General features: G+C 39.4%; 1 non-coding gene across 1 annotated transcript; it reads left to right on the top strand.

Moving 5' to 3' along the window:
• The first annotated feature begins 6,528 nt into the window (after nucleotides 1-6,528).
• Nucleotides 6,529-6,637, top strand: LOC130972462 (small nucleolar RNA R71). Its single transcript, XR_009083628.1, has one exon. It is a non-coding gene; the product is annotated as a small nucleolar RNA R71 (small nucleolar RNA).
• Nucleotides 6,638-16,764: the final 10,127 nt, after the last annotated feature.

Raw genomic sequence — 16,764 nt, 5'->3', positions numbered from 1 at the left:
GATTGAAAAGATTTGATTTGAAAAAGATTTGATTTTGGAAAACTTGAAAAAAATTGATTTGAAAACAAAATCTTCCCCCTAGCACCATCCTGGAGTTAAACGCCCAGAATGGTATACATTCTGGCGTTTAACGCCCAAAATGCTACCTTTTTGGGCGTTAAACGCCCAACCAGGTGCCCTGGCTGGCGTTTAAACGCCAGTCTGCCTTCTTCACTGGGCATTTTTGAATGCTCAGCTTTTTCTGTATAATTCCTCTGCAGTGTGTTCTGAATCTTCAATCCCTTGTATCATTGACTTGAAAAGACACAAATTAAAAAATTTTTTTGGATTTTTAATAATTAGAATGCAACAAGAATCAAATAACAATGCATGCAAGACACCAAACTTAGCAGTTTGTATACTACTGACACTAATGAACTGAAAATGCATATGAGACACACAAAATACTCAAGTCAATAGAATTCAAAGATCAGAGCAAGAAATCATCAAGAATTACTTGAAGATCCTTAAGACACATGAATGAATTCATGCAATTGACACCAAACTTAAGATGAGACACTAGACTCAAGCAAGAAACATAAAATCTTTTTGGTTTTTTATGATTTTGTAAATTTTTTTGTGTTTTTCAAAAATTAAGTGAAAAAAGGTATCAAAATTCTTAATGAGAATTCCAGGAATCAGTGCAATGTTAGTATAAGACTCCGGTCCAGGAATTAGACATGGCTTCACAGCCAGCCAAGCTTCCAAAGAAAGCTTCGGTCCAAAACACTAGACATGACCAAAGGTCAGCCAAGCCTTAGCAAATCACTGCTCCAAAAGCAAGATTGATACGAAATCAACAAGCTCTTGTGGTGATAAGTTGAAACCTCGGTCCAATCAGATTAGACATGGCTTCTCAGCCAGCCAGATTTCAACAAATCATCATGAAACTCTAGAATTCATCTTCAAGAATTTCGAAAAAAAATACCTAATCTAAGCAACAAGATGAACCGTCAGTTGTCCAGCCTGAACAATCCCGGGCAATAACACCAAAAATTTGATGTTGTTGCCGGATCTTGGCACTGATGTTACCAAAGGCTTGCTCAAAACTAGAACAATCCCCGGCAACGGCGCCAAAAACTTGGTGCGCGAAATTGTGAACTATACTTTTTCACAACTCTCATAATCCCTGGTAATGGCTCCAAAAACTTGGTGCGCTCAATACCATGGCATTACACAACTTCGCACAACTAACCAGCAAGTGCACTGGGTCGTCCAAGTAATAAACCTTACGTGAGTAAGGGTCGATCCCACGGAGATTGTTAGTATTGAAGCAAGCTATGGTCATCTTGTAAATCTTAGTCTGGCAGACTCAGATATGTATGGTGATGAACGAAAATAACATAAAAGATAAAGATAGTGATACTTATGTAACTCATTGGTAGGAACTTCAGATAAGCGCATGAAGATGCCTTCCCTTCCGTCTCTCTGCTTTCCTACTGTCTTCATCCAACCCTTCTTACTCCTTTCCATGGCAAGCTCGTATAGGGTCTCACTGTTGTCAGCAGCTACCTCCCATCCTCGCAGTGAAAGCTAATGCTCAATACTCTGTCACAGTACGGCCAATCACCGGTTCGGTTCCCTCCCCTACCGGAATAGAATAACTCTTTTGCGTCTGTCACTAACGCCCAGTAGGTTACAGGTTTGAAGCACGTCACAGTCATTCAGTCATTGAATCCTACTCAGAATACCACAGACAAGGTTAGACCTTCCGGATTCTCTTGAATGCTGCCATCAGTTCTTGCCTATACCACGAAGACTCTGATCTCACGGAATGGCTGGCTCGTTTGTCAGGCGAACACTCGGTTGTCAGGCGATCAACCATGCATCGTGCAATCAGGAATCCAAGAGATATTCACCAAGCCTCAGATGCTTGTAGAACAAGAATGGTTGTCAGTCACCTTGTTCATGGGTGAGAATGGTGATGGGCGTCAATCATCACCTTCATCATGTTGAAGAACAAGTGATATCTTGGACAAAGAACAAGCGGAATTGAATGGAAGAACAATAGTAATTGCATTAATACTCGAGGTACAGCAGAGCTCCACACCTTAATCTATGGTGTGTAGAAACTCCACCGTTGAAAATACATAAGCATAAGGTCTAGGCATGGCCGAATGGCCAGCCTCCCAATGATCTAAGAACTAAAATGTTCAAAGATGATCTAGAGATCTAAAAGTGATCAAAAGATTTCTATACAATAGTAAAAGGTCCTACTTATAAGAAACTAGTAGCCTAGGGTGTACAGAAATGAGTAAATGACATAAAAATTCTCTTCCGGGCCCACTTGGTGTGTGCTTGGGCTGAGCAATGAAGCAATTTCGTGTAGAGACTCTTCTTGGAGTTAAACGCCAGCTTTGGTGCCAGTTTGGGCGTTTAACTCCCATTTAGGTGCCAGTTCCAGCGTTTAACGCTGGGATTTCTTGAGGTGACTTTGAACGCCGGTTTGGGCCATCAAATCTTGGGCAAAGTATGGACTATTATATATTGCTGGAAAGCCCAGGATGTCTACTTTCCAACGCCGTTGAGAGCGCGCCAATTGGGCTTCTGTAGCTCCAGAAAATCCACTTCGAGTGCAGGGAGGTCAGAATCCAACAGCATCTGCAGTCCTTTTGAGTCTCTGGATCAGATTTTTGCTCAGGTCCCTCAATTTCAGCCAGAAAATACCTGAAATCACAGAAAAACACACAAACTCATAGTAAAGTCCAGAAAAGTGAATTTTAACTAAAAACTAATAAAAATATACTAAAAACTAACTATATCATATCAAAAACATACTAAAAACAATGCCAAAAAGTATACAAATTATCCGCTCATCACTTGTCCTCCTCTATGGGGATGTCTTCTTCTATGACAATTCCAGCTGAATTGCATAGGTGACAGATGAGATATGGAAATGCCAGCCTCGCTTGGGTAGAGGGCTTTTCTACCACCTTGTACAGCTCTTGAGGTATCATGTACCTCCACCTCCTTCCCAAGCATAATACAGTGAATCATTGTTTCTCGATCTATGGTAACCTCATAATGGTTACTTGTTGGGATGAGAGTGATGGATAAATTCCAACCATCCTCTTGCCACGGGCTTGAGGTCAAACCTACCTGGTTGGTATGGCCTGCCTTACGCATCCCTCCTCCATTGTGCTCCTTCCACACAAATGTCTGCAAGTACTTGGTCTAAACATTGGTCGGTATTGACCCTTCTAGTGTAAGAGTGAGGGTCTCCTAACATTTTTGGTAATTTGAGCGCCACTCTTACACTCTCCGGACTGAAATCCAAGGGTCTCTCTCGGACCATGGTGTGCCAATTCTAGTGGTTTGGGTTCACACTAGTGTCATGCCTTTTAGTGACCCATACATTGACGTAAAAATTTTACACCATTAAGATTCCAACATCTGGGATAGGTTTGGTTAGGACTTTCCAATCTTTTCTCCATATTTCTTGTTGGATTTCTAGGTACTCATCTTTTTTTAGCCTAAAGGGGACTTCAGGGATCACCCTTTTCTTTGTCACCACTTCATAGAAGTGGTCTTGATGAGTTTTGGTGAGGAATCTCTTCATTTTTTAAGGTTCGAAGGTGGGAGAAATGGCTTTTCCTTTCATCTTTCTAGAGGATTCACCGACTTTGGGTGCCATGAGTGTGAATTGAAAGCAAAAAGCAAAGCTTTTCCAACATCAAACTTAAGAACTTTGCTCGTCTTCAAGCAAAATAACAAAAGAAGAAAAGAATAGTAGAAAAATGGAGAAGAGAGGGGGAGGAGGCTTCGGCTGTGAGTGTGGGAAAGAGAGGAAGAATGTAGTATAGAATGTAGAGTGTGAGAGAGATGGGGGGATGTGGTTGGGTGTGTAGGAAGGTGTATTTATAGGGGAGGGTGGGTTAGGGTTCAGCGATATGGGAAGGGGAAATGGGTGGGAAAGGTTTAAATTTGAATTGGGTGGGGGTTGGTGGGAGTGATGATGGGTTTACGAAAGTGTGTGTATTAGGAAGAGATAAAGTGGGGTGTTGGTTCAAGGTATAGAGAGGTGAGAGAGAGAGAGAGTGGGGTAGGTGGGGTAGGTGGAGATTCTATGGGACCCACTGGTCCTGAGAGGCTAGGGAATTCAAATTCCCTACCCCCTTGTGGGCGTTGAACGCCCAACCTTGCTCCCTGGCTAGCGTTAAACACCAGCTTCTGCTCCCCATGGGGAGTTTGAATGCCCAGGGACTCCCTTCTTGGCATTCAACGCCATGTCTCTGCTCCCTGTAGGGCGTTGAATGCCCTTGCTACCTCCAGGGTGGCATTCAACGCCAAATCTCTGCCCCCTGTAGGGCATTAGACGCCCATGATACCCCTAGGTGGCGTTCAATGCCAGTTAGGGGTCTTCCCAGGGTGTTCTGCTCGTCCTCTTCTGTTGTACTTGTCTCTGTTTTAAGTACTGTATATGATCACAAACATTTAAAAAGCAAAGAAAACAACTATGAAAATAACTTAATATACTCAAATAGAAATAAACTTAAAGAAAACAAAAATACTCTAATCTTGGTTGGGTTGCCTCCCAACAAGCGCTTCTTTACCGTCACTAGCTTGACAAACATCTCCTTTACGGAGATGGATAGGGACTCAGAACTTCGCCCCTTATAGTGAACTTCCTCCCTGTGCTCTCATAGATGAGCTCCATATGTTCTAGAGACAGGATCATATTCACATTGTGTGGAATGACTGGATTGTCAGTGAAGACCACTCTCATTCCAGGCAAGAGGTCCTCAATGGGGATTTTCTATCCCTTCTAGCCTTTAGGCACTTTCTTCTTACTGTCGTCCTTCTCAGAGCTTGATGATGGTTGACCCACACCAAACTTAGAGTTGGTGTCTGGGGACTCTGTTAGGCTCTGTACTGAGAGAAGTGGTGGAAGCACTAAGTGCTTATCAATTGTGCCTTCTCCAACTGATGTAGAGTGAGATTTATGAACCTTGAACACAAGACAGTCCTCATTCAGTTGCAGGACTAGTTCTCCTCTTTCTACATCAATCATGGCTCTTCTAGTGGCAAGGAATGGTCTTTCAAGGATGATGGACTCGTCCCTGTCCTCCCCAGTGTCAAGAATAACAAAATCAACTGGGAGATAAAGGTCTTCAACCTTCACTAGGATATCCTTCACCATGCCATATGGTTTTTTCAGTGACCTGTCTACCATCTCTAATGAAATATTGGCAGCTTGCACCTCTAGAATTAATGCTTGACCCAAGGTCACACAAAACATTCTCAAAGGTGATTGTACCTTATGGTACAGGGAATCAGGAACCTTCCAGGGTCTGGCCTCTTCTGAGGCAGCTTCCTCTGAACCAGGGCACTGCACTCTTCGGTAAGTACTGGGGGTTCTTCTTTCAATGCCTCTATTCCATAGAATTTTGTATTCAGCTTTATGAGGATTCCCAAGTACCAAGCAACTTGCTCTTCTCTAATTTCCTCTTCCTCATCAGAGGAGGAGTATTATTCATACTCCATAATCTGCAACAGGGCATTCAAGGGGACCTCTATGGTCTTCTCATGAACTCTGATTTCCTTCAGTTCTTCAACAAGAGGGTCCTTAGTGGGCGTTGAATGCCCATCCTCTCCCATTGTGGCGTTCAATGCCACAATTTGCTCCTCCTTGGGCATTAAACAACCAGCTACTCCCTTACTGGCGTTCAATGCTAGAGGCTCCTCTTCAAATTTGGCCTCAATTCCTATAGTGAGGGCCTTACACTCTTCTCCTGGGTTTGCTTCAGTGTCACTTGGAAGAGTGTTAGAGGGGATCTCAAGGATCTTCTTACTCAACTGACCAATCTGTACCTCCAGATTCCTAATAGAGGACCTAGTCTCTGTCATGAAATTGTGAGTGGTCTTAGAGAGATTGAGACTATAGTGGCTAAGTCAGAGAGGCTCTGCTTAGAAGTCTCAATCTGTTGCTGAGAAGGTGGGATAAGTCTGTTATTGAATCTATTCTAGTTTCTTCCACCTTGATTGTTATTGAAGTCTTGCTGAGGCTTCTGTTGATCCCTCCATGAAAAGTTGGGATGATTCCTCCATGATGCATTATAGGTGTTCCCATAAGGCTCATTGTTAGGATTCCCTGAGGAATTTCCCATATAGTTAACCTCTTCCATCATGGGTTGATCTGGATCTTAGGCTTCTCCTTCATTGGATGCCTCTTGAGTGCTGCTAGCTGCAGCTTGCAATCCAGTTAGATGTTAAGAGATCATGTTGACCTGTTGGGTTAGGATCTTGTTCTGAGCCAATATGGCATTCAATGTGTCAACCTCCAACACTCCTCTCTTCTGAGCCACCCTATTATTCACAGGGTTCCTCTCAGAAGTGTACATGGATTGGTTGTTTGCAACCATGTCAATGAGTTTCTATGCCTCTTTAGGCATTTTTTCAAATAGAGTGATCCACCAGCAGAGTAGTCCAATGCCATCTTCGACATCTCAGAAAAACCATCATAGAAGATATCTAGCATAGTCCAGTCTGAAATCATGTTAGGAGGGCACCTTCTAATCAGTTGCTTTTACCTCTCCCAGGCTTCATAGAGGGATTCACCTTCTTTTTGTCTAAAGATTTGAACTTCAACCCTAAGCTTGTTCAACTTCTGAGGTGGAAAGAACTTGGTCAAGAATGCATTGACCACCTTCTCCCAAGAGTCTAGGCTTTCCTTGGGCTAAGAATTTAAGCCATAACCTAGCTCTGTCCCTTACAGGAAAGGGGAAAAGCATCAACTTGTAAATCTATGGATCCACTCCATTAGTCTTGACAGTATCATAGATCTGTAAAAAATCATAGATGAATCTGTTGGGATCTTCCCGTGAAAGTCCATGAAATTGGCAGTTCTGTTGAACTAGAGTGAACAGTTGAGGCTTCAACTCAAAGTTATTTGTACTAATGGCAGGTATAGAGATGCTCCGTCCGTAGAAGTCAGAAGTGGGTGCAGTAAAGTCACCTAGGACCTTCCTTGTGTCTCCTCTGTCATTGGGATTGGCTACCATGTCTGTATTCTCATCTTCTTGTTCAAAAAGCTCTGTGAGGTTTCCTTCAGAGTGTTGTGCTCTAGCTTGTTGTAGCCGCCTCCTTAGAGTCCTCTCAGGTTCAGGGTCAGGGTCAAAGAGGGGTTCTTTATCTCTATTCCTCCTCATAAACAAGAAAAAGAAAACCAAGAAAGAGAAAGAATGGGAGTTTCTATGTCAGAGTATAGAGAACTCCCTGTGAGATATCTGAAGAAGAATAAATGTAAAAGATGAGATAGAATTCAAAAATAGAGAGGGAATGAGAGATGAACTTTTTAAAAAAGAAAAAAGAGAAGAAGGTTAGGATTTTTGAAAAAGGAGAAAGAGAAAGTAGTTATGAAGTTTTGAAAAACAGGAAAGAGAAAGGAGAATAAAAAACAAATAACAAATTAACTAACAAGATTTGAAAATAAAATAAAAGATTTGATTTTGAAATAAAAAAGGAGAAAGTTAAAAAGAAGATTTTGAAATTTAAAAGTTGAAAGAGAGAGTCAAATAAGGAAAGATAAGATTTGAAAAATATTTGAAGTTAAGTTTTGAAATTTGAATTTTGAAAATTTTGAAATTTGAATTTTAAATTTTGAATTTTGAATTTTGAATTTTAATATTTTGAAATTTAAAATATTAATTTAAAACAAGATAAGATAAGATTTAAAAATTTAAAAATTTTCAAAATCAAACTTTAAAAAGATAGTAAAGATTTAAAAAGATAGGAATTTAAAATTTAAAAAATTTTAAAAGAAGATAAGATAGGAAGGATTTAAAGTAAAAAGATATGATAAAGATTTGAAAATATTTGAAAAGATAAGATTTGAAATTTAAAATTTAAACTTTACTAACAAGAAAACACCGAACTTAAAATTTTTAAATCAAGATAAGAAAAGATAGCAAGATTTTCAAAAATTTAAACAAAGATAAAAGAAATAAAATTTTCTTTTTTTGGATTTTCGAATTTTAAAGAAAAAGAAAAACAATTAAGAGATACCAAATTTAAAAATTTAAAATAAAATGACACTAATTTTCGAAAATTAAAGGAAAAATAACTAAAAGACACCAAACTTAAGATTTTTAAAACCAAATAAGAAAAATTACCAAGAACAATTCGAATATCAAGAAGGGAAAATAAGAACACTTTCGAAAATTTAAAGAAAACAGATGAAAACAGACGAGACACCAAACTTAAAAATGACACAAGACTCAAACAAAAGACAAAGATTACTAAAGAAAAGAAAAGATTTTGAAAAAAATCTTTTGAAAAAGAAAATAAGAACACAATTAAAAGAGCAAATAAATCGTAAAAAGTACCTAATCTAAGCAACAAGATAGTCTGGTAGTTTGTCAATCTCGAACAATCCCCGGCAACGGTGCCAAAAACTTGGTGTGCAGAATTGAACTCCGCACAACTGAACCGGCAAGTGCACCAAGTCGTCTAAGTAATACCTCAGGTGAGTGAGGGTCGAATCCCACGGAGATTATCGGATTGAGCTTTCGGTGAATCCACTTGCTTAGACTCCTCTTGTGGCATTGGACGCCAGGCTTGCTCCCTTTTGGGTGTCCAAACGCCATCTTGGTCCTTCTGGGGCGTCCAAACGCCAAGCAGGGGGTCAGTAGGGCGTTCAATGCCCGTTTTGGGTCATCATTTCCAAAGATAAGTATGAACCATTGATGCATGAGCATCTTTCTTGTGTTTTCCTAATAAATTTGCATTTGAATTGCTAAGTTTAATCAAGATTTAATATATTTTAGCCACTATGAATGCTACTTTGAGTTGTGTGCAATTCTGTTTATTTCAGGTAGTGTTTTGGACGAATTTAACAGAGTTGGAGCCAAGGATAAAGAGTGGAGAGAATTGCTTACTGCCAGGTGGAAGCCAAACTTGAGAGATCTCAAGTTTGGCACCAACCTAGAAAGAGTCAAGAGTACATTCGGCCTCATCCACGCCAAACTTGAGAAGTTCAAGTTTGGTGCCAACACAAGACTTCCAAAGAAAATAATTCAGCCTCCTCCACGCCAAACTTGAGAAAGCTCAAGTTTGGCGCCACCAAGATTTCTCCAAAGGAATGCATGATGAGCTCTCCACACCAAACTTGAGGAAGCTCAAGTTTGGCGCCACAACCAAGCCTCCAAGGAACACTTTCTGCCACCTCCTCGCCAAACTTGAAGAACTTCATGTTTGGCGCCACAACAAGAAAGCTTAAGGATGCTGCGTGAGACTCCATGCCAAACTTGGACCCTTCCAAGTTTGGCGCCACAACCAACACCCCAAGAGAAACCAACTCTGCCCACTCCACACCAAACTTGGATCCTTCCAAGTTTGGCGCCAACAAATGATGCAATCTAGGTGGTCCCCATTCATCCAAAGGCTATACGAATCAATTAGAAATTTTGATTTAAACTTTTATTATTTTTATAATTAGGAAAAGATTTTATTGAGTTTTAGGAAATATATTTTTGTATTAATTAGGACTAGTTATAAAAGGGAAAAGAATCAGCCCTTCGAGCTCTTCCCTTCTCTTCTACCTCATTCCGTAATTTACAGTTTTTCCGAATCCTAGTTTTCTCTCTGAACCATGAGCTACTAAACCTCCACTGTTAAGGTTAGGAGCTCTGTCTATTGTATGGATTGATAATATTACTTTTCTATTTTAATTCATGTACTGATTTATAATTCAAGAATTATTTTCGTTCTTTATTTTATGAACTGGGTGGAATGGAAGTATAACCTTGGTTCTTATTGATTTCTTGTATAACTTGGAAAAGCTCTTTACTTGAACAACAGCTTGAAAACAAATTCTCCTAAACTTCTAATTATCTGGACTTAACGGGATACGTGACATATAATCCTCTTATATTTGGGTAATTAGGGTTTTTGTGGCATATAAACTAGAATTGAACTTCACCCTCTAATTGGAATTAAGTGACCAAGGAATTGGCAGTTGATGAAGGTTAGAGAAGACTAAAAAGGTCTAAGGAATTAGGGTTTAGTCACTTATAGTTTGCCATGAATTAAATCTTGTATAATTAAAATAGTTAGTAAGAAAAGTCAATCCGGAAGATAGATAACTCTGAAACCTTAACTGTTTCTCCATATATATTTCATAACCCGTTTACTACTTGCCTTTCTGATATTCTGAATTTCTATTTAATGCAATTGAACTCTCGAAAGTCGAAACACCATTTTCTGCTTGTCTAACTAAGAAATCACTCAATCATTGTTGCTTAGTCCATCAATCCTCGTGGGATCGACCCTCATTCACTTGAGGTACTACTTGGTATGACCCGGGGCACTTGCTAGTTAGTTTGTGGACTTTAAATTCCGTACCAACCATTATATATTGCTCGTTTGAATGCATGGAGGTCAGAATCTGATAGCATCTGCAGTTCTTTCTCTGTCTCTGAATCAGGCTTTTCCAAAACTTGCCAGAATCATCCAAAAATCACCTAAAAACATAGGAAAAACACAAAAACTTAGAGTAGCATCCAAAAAGTGATTTTTGCACTAAAACTTACTAAAACTTGATAAAACTTAACAAAACATAACCAAAAACACAAAGAAAACAACACTAAAAAGTGTATAAAATATCCGCTCATCAGTTGTCCGGAAAAACATCAGGAAATTCCTTCACTACTCGGATCCGTTCTAAGCTTAATTCACTGTCATTCGAGCTAGCCGCTAACAAAACATACCTCTCACAATCACTCCCATCTAAGGTAACTCTTACGGAATTTGAATATAAAGTATGGGAGAGGAATGGTTTAGTATGCAAACTATCAGATGGAATAACAGCAGTTCTTTCAAAACAATCAAGAAAAATATGGTATTTAGATAACCAATCTATTCCGAGGATAACTTCAAAATCACACAAAGGCAAGCAGATCAGGTCATGTATGAAAGTCCTATTCTTAATGATAAATGGTACTTGCAGATATGCTGAACTAGTTAAAGCATTCTGGAATGTTGGTGTACGAACAATCAAGTGAAAATTCAATTTAGAGAAATCTAATCCTAACTCATGAGCAACAGTTAGAGAAATAAAGAATACAATGCACCTGAATCATACAGTACAGTTAGAAATCAATTCTTGACATTACACTGACCTTGAATTAGGGCGTCCGATTGCACAACATCGTCAATAGTGATGGAAAACACTCGTCCTTGCTATTGGGTTCTGGCTGGATTTCGAGTAAACCTCTTCGGACAAACCTTGGCAATATGTCCAGGTTCTCCACAAGCATAGCAGTTAGATAATCCAAACTGGCAAGACCTGTTACCATGCACTTTTCCACATTGCTTACACGCAGGGTTTATGTGCGCCTGCTGGGCTTGTTTACCATTGCCTTGCCTTGCTTTGCCTTCATTCTTACCCGTAGGGCGAGTAGTAACATTATCAACTTGTAGGTTCTTATACTGTCATACACTACATGCTTTAAAATGCACCCTCCGTCCAGCTGACTGATGATTGCTAAGACACCTTGGTTAAAATCCTTAGCGACTCGCCTTGGCTACAGTCACTTTCTTAATACATTCTTCTACTAACTTGCTTTTGTTGACTAATTTGGCAAAGTTACGTATTGATAAACCCCGATTTTATGGTTTATCTTGTGCTTAATTTAGGGAGATTTTATCAACTTTTCTCACATTTATTCAATGAAATAGCATGATTTTGTAATTCTCCCTAGATTTGTGCTTAAGTGTGAAAACATACTTTTTAGGCCTTAAAATAGCTAAATTTAACTCACTTTAATTCCACTCAATACCTTGATATGTTTGTTGAATGATCTTAGGTTCATAAGGTAAGTATTGGATGGAAGAAGTGAGGAGAAAAGCATGAAAAGTGGGAGAACTCATGAAGAAATGAAGGAACCGTAAAGTTGTTAAGCCTGACCTCTTCGCACTCAATCGACCATAACTTGAGCTACATAGGTCCAAATGAGGCGATTTTAGTTGCTTTGGAAAGCTAACATCCGGAGCTTCAAAATGATATAAAATTTGCCATAGTTTTCTGATGTATAAGGGCGCTCACGCACCTTGTATGCGTGCGCGCCGATGGAGCACGTGGTTCACTAAAGTGAAATCATGGCCAGCGATTTGTAGCTCATTTTGGGCCCAATCCAACTTATTTCTGATGCTATTTCATGCAGAATTCAAGCTTGGGAAAGGGGGGAGCAATTGTTTTGTGTTTTGGCATCATGTATGTTAGTTTCTAGAGAGAGAAGCTTCCTCTTCTCTCTAGAATTAGGTTAGGTTAGGTTAATCCATCTTAGATCTAGGTATGATTTCTTGATTTCATCTTGTTTCCTTTATAATTTCTTGTTTCTACTACTCTATTTTTCTTAGTTCTCTTGTCAATTTTACTTTTATGTCTCTTTTATGTTTATGAATGCTCATGTTGGATTTTGTTTACATTTAATGAAATTTGATGATTGATGTTCTTTTATTGATGATCTGAGTTGTGGTTTTACTTTTCTTGTGATTGGTAGTTGTTAGATTTTATTATTCTTGCAATTTATGATGTTTACTTTCATTGCACTCTACATGTTTGATAAAATATTTTCTCTAGTTTTTGAGTAGTTCTCTTTACTCTTGGCCTAGGCTAGGGAAGTGAGTGACCTTGAGTCATTGGGTCTCAATAAATTGGTGATCTGAGAACTCTTGGTGATCAATTTGATACTCATTGACATCAACCCACTACTAATCTAATTAGTAGATAGGTTGGGACTTATGGGTTGATGTGATCAAAGCCATTTGATGTACTTCAAGTCTAGGAGTAGATATTACGTACTTAAGGCTTTTGGAAGTAGACTTGATGAGCTTGGTTCCTCGTAATTATCAATATATGGTTTGTAGACACGGATGGTGATCTCAATTTCCCATGTCTTTGCCAATAGTTGTTTACCATTTCTTTATTAGTTCTTATCCTTTTACTTTCTTGCCATTTATTTTCTTGCCTTTTTATAAACCAAACCCCTTGTTCCTTCATAGCCAATAATTGAGCACTTCATTGCAATTCCTTGTGAGACGACCCAGAGTCTAAATACTTCGGTTAATTCTTATTTAGGATTTGCTCTTTGTGACAACCAAAATTTTTTATGTGAGTATTGTTTTTTGGTTTGGAGCTATGCTTACAATGAAGTAGTTCTTATTTCTATAAGAAGGAAATCTAAACCGACACTCAAAGCCCAATCATCAAAATGGCGCCGTTGCCGGGGAGTTGTAATGATGTTACATTATTGGCTATTGTGAATATGTGAATATGTTTGTCTTTTGCTTGTTTGTTAGTTTTTGTTAGGCTTAGGACTTGTTGCTTATTTTTGTTAGCTTTTATTTTTATTTGCTCTTATGAATTCTCATCCTCACTTTGGCTATGAGTTTGGCTCAAACTATGTTGAAGGGAATGGGAACTACAATGGTAATATGCATCAAGGATTCGGGAATCAAAGATGGGAGGAGCCTCAAAGGATTGATCACCCTTCTTGGCAACAACCTCCTCCGGTTTCTTATGGATATAATTCTAATCCTAATAAATATCAATCTAATGGATGTGGTGACCCTTATTGTGATTGTCAACAACTACCACCACATGGCTATGAACCACCCCCTCAACATGATTTTGAACCACCTTACTCACAAGCCCCATACCACCAAACACGCCCATATGACCCTAATCCTTATCCACCATACCAACCATCTTATGAGCCATATGAACCATACATATAACCACCACAAGTCTAACACAACTACTCCCAAGAACCACATCCATATACACCATCTCTATACCCTTACCAATATGAACCACCTTCCAACTACAACGTCTTTCCCTCAAACAATGAACCCTCTCTTCCACCACCGCCCCTCGATGAAGCCCACACGCAAGAACTAAGGGATCTTGAGTCTCATATGCAAGGGCAACAAGAGGGGATGGAAAAGGATTTTAAGGAGCTAGGAGCCAAGATGGCTATTCTAGCGGAAGCCGTTAGCAATATGGTCTCATCCCGCCTAAGCCTATGTGATCAAGGCACTCTCATTGTTAAATGTGGAGAAGCAATCAAGGAGCATAGTGAGGGAGTGAGTTTAGAGCTTCAATGTGAAGAAGAAGAGTTGAAGCAAAGAGAGCAACAAGAGGAGGGGGTAGAGATGATTGAAAAGGAAGGAGTGGTTGAAAGCCTAGGAGATATTGGAAGTCCATGGGAATGTAGCATCATAGAGCCCTCTTTCAAGAAGCTTGATATTGATGTTGAGGAGGGTGTACAACCTCCAAAGCATATTATGATTGAAAACTTTAAAGAGGTTGATCAAGAGATGGATTCAATCATTGAGGAGTTCCTATCTGCAATTGAATCCTCTTCCATTGGGCTTGAAATTGAGTTCAAAGAAGAAGATGCACAACCTCTCATGCCCTTGGTGAGCAATGAAGAAGAAATTGAATTGGAAGCAAGCCACCAAGAGGAAGAGGTTGAAGTTGAAGAAGCTTGCCAAGAGGTAGAGGTAGTCAAGAAAGAGCACAAGGGAGTAGACCTCGCATTGTCTAAGTGTGGGGAGGTTCCAACATAACATTCAATAATGGTTGATGTAGAACCAAATTGCATGGGTCTAGGAGAATGTTTGGATGCTTAATTGAGAATTCTAAGGTCATGCCACCCAATTGGAATCATGATGATCAATTTGAAGATGGGTGTCAAAACAAAGTGTTGGATCCCGGATCGCACAAGGAGAATCAAATTTGGGAGCCCATGGCTTGTGTGGAACTCCATCAAGGCTTGGAGTTATCATCTTTGAAGACTAAAGCTTATTGGAGATTCAAGCATTGATGGATGTTCAAGGATAGCTTCAAGCACAAGCCACCTTAAGAGGAGCTCCCCATAAGTCCAACTTAAGGACAATAAACAAAAGTACTAGGTGGGAGACACCCCACCATGGTAAATTCTTTTCATTTTCCCTTTTGTACATATTAGTAATTAGTTTAATTTCATGCTTTTTTGAGTTTGTCGAGTATAATTAGTAGTTTAGTAGGTTAAATAAGGTTTTATGGTATTTTAGTAGTTGTTCGGAGGTTCGGAAAGCTTGGTTTGGTGCAAGAACTTGGAAAAATTTTGAAAAACAGAGCACCAACCCGCACGTACGCGCAGAAGCATTTTCGATCACCCACACGAACGCGTCATGTGCGCGTACGCGTGGATTGAAAAATTTTATCCCTCCATACATTGACCCGAGAGTTGTGCCTACATTGCGCCAGCACCATGCCTGAGGCACAAGTCAACCCGCGCGTACGCGTCCTTGATGCTAATTGCGCAATGCACGCGCCCGCAGGCTGTGCGCACGCGCGCTGATAGCGCCACCTGCCTCCTGGTATATTTTCCAGAGAGTTGGGCCAATCCTGAGCTGACATTGTGCCTAGCGCCCAACCTAGCCCCTTCTTGCGCGCACCTGGCGCGTACGCGTCCTTCGGCCAAAATGCACATCGGCGCGTAAACGTGCATGACGCGTCTGCGCCGGTAAAAAAAAAAGAGTTTTTTTTCTCATCTTCCATTTTCTTTTGTCCATTGCATTCGCATACTTTTATTCTTCGCATTTCCATTTGTTTTTATATCCTATTTTCACTTTATTTTTTTTCGAGTTTCTTATTTTAATAATAGTGTTGAATGCTCTTACTCAAGTGTTGAGAATTTCTTGGTCAATCTTGGTGCTTCGTAACTTGTTTGGCATTAATTGTAATATTTGCTTTACACACAAGATTAGTGCTTTAGTCCTTCCTGACTCATGATCCCTTGTTTTTATACCTCATCACCATTGAGTTAGGATGGGACCAAATACTCTCATGTTTATCACTAATCTTGTTTGTGTCAATTATTGATTAAGCTTGATGCAACATGCTCTTCATATTATTCACTTATGCTTTGACTTTCCTATTGCATCAAGTATTAGTTGATATGCCCTTTGCATATATTGCTTTCTCACTCACATGTTGTAGCTACCATGTAGTGAGAACCTTACTTTTATTTCGTATTAGCCCTCGCCTATGTTCTATTTGCTTTGATATCTTTGTTGTAGGCTTAATTTTTGTTCTTTTTCTTTCCTTTTAGGTTGGCCACCGAAAGAGGAAAAGGAAAAGCTTCTAAATGGGGCAACAAACAAGTTCACCCGCACAACCTTTTGAAGAAACTCATCAATTGTAGCTACCCATCCACCTTGCTCTTCTTTGCATGCACTGAGGATGGTGTAAATTTCTAAGTGTGGGGAGGTCATCTGACCGACCTCCATGGGTAACAACTTCTTTTTTCAACACCAATTCTTAATTTTTGTCTTTGTTAGTTAGTTGTTGTATTGCATGATAGGTTGCATGTTAGTTATAATTTGTACATATTTTACCACTTCTTTTTATACTAGGACTACTTGGTTAGGGTGATGATCTCTTTTCCAAGAAAATGTTTTTAGGGCACCCTACCAATTTGAAAAAAAAAAATTTGTGATAAACTTGCTTGAAGAATGTATTTTGGAACATGGTTTTCGAGCTAAGAACACAAGCATGTGAGTTTTGAGCCAAATTGTGTGGTTACATCATATAACCACTTATTTTCATTCTTGTGTGCATTATTCTTTTTCTATAATTGTAATCTTTGATTTGTTTGATTCTTTATGTCCATTATTCCATGTATACATGCATTTATATGATTGAGGCCATCATTTTATTTAGCTCACTTACCCAAA

This window comes from Arachis stenosperma, chromosome 3 (assembly GCF_014773155.1).
Source record: "Arachis stenosperma cultivar V10309 chromosome 3, arast.V10309.gnm1.PFL2, whole genome shotgun sequence".
Classification (NCBI taxonomy): domain Eukaryota; kingdom Viridiplantae; phylum Streptophyta; class Magnoliopsida; order Fabales; family Fabaceae; genus Arachis; species Arachis stenosperma.
The sequence above is the reverse complement of the archived record's forward strand: the minus strand, read 5'-3'. Positions and strand labels throughout refer to the sequence as shown.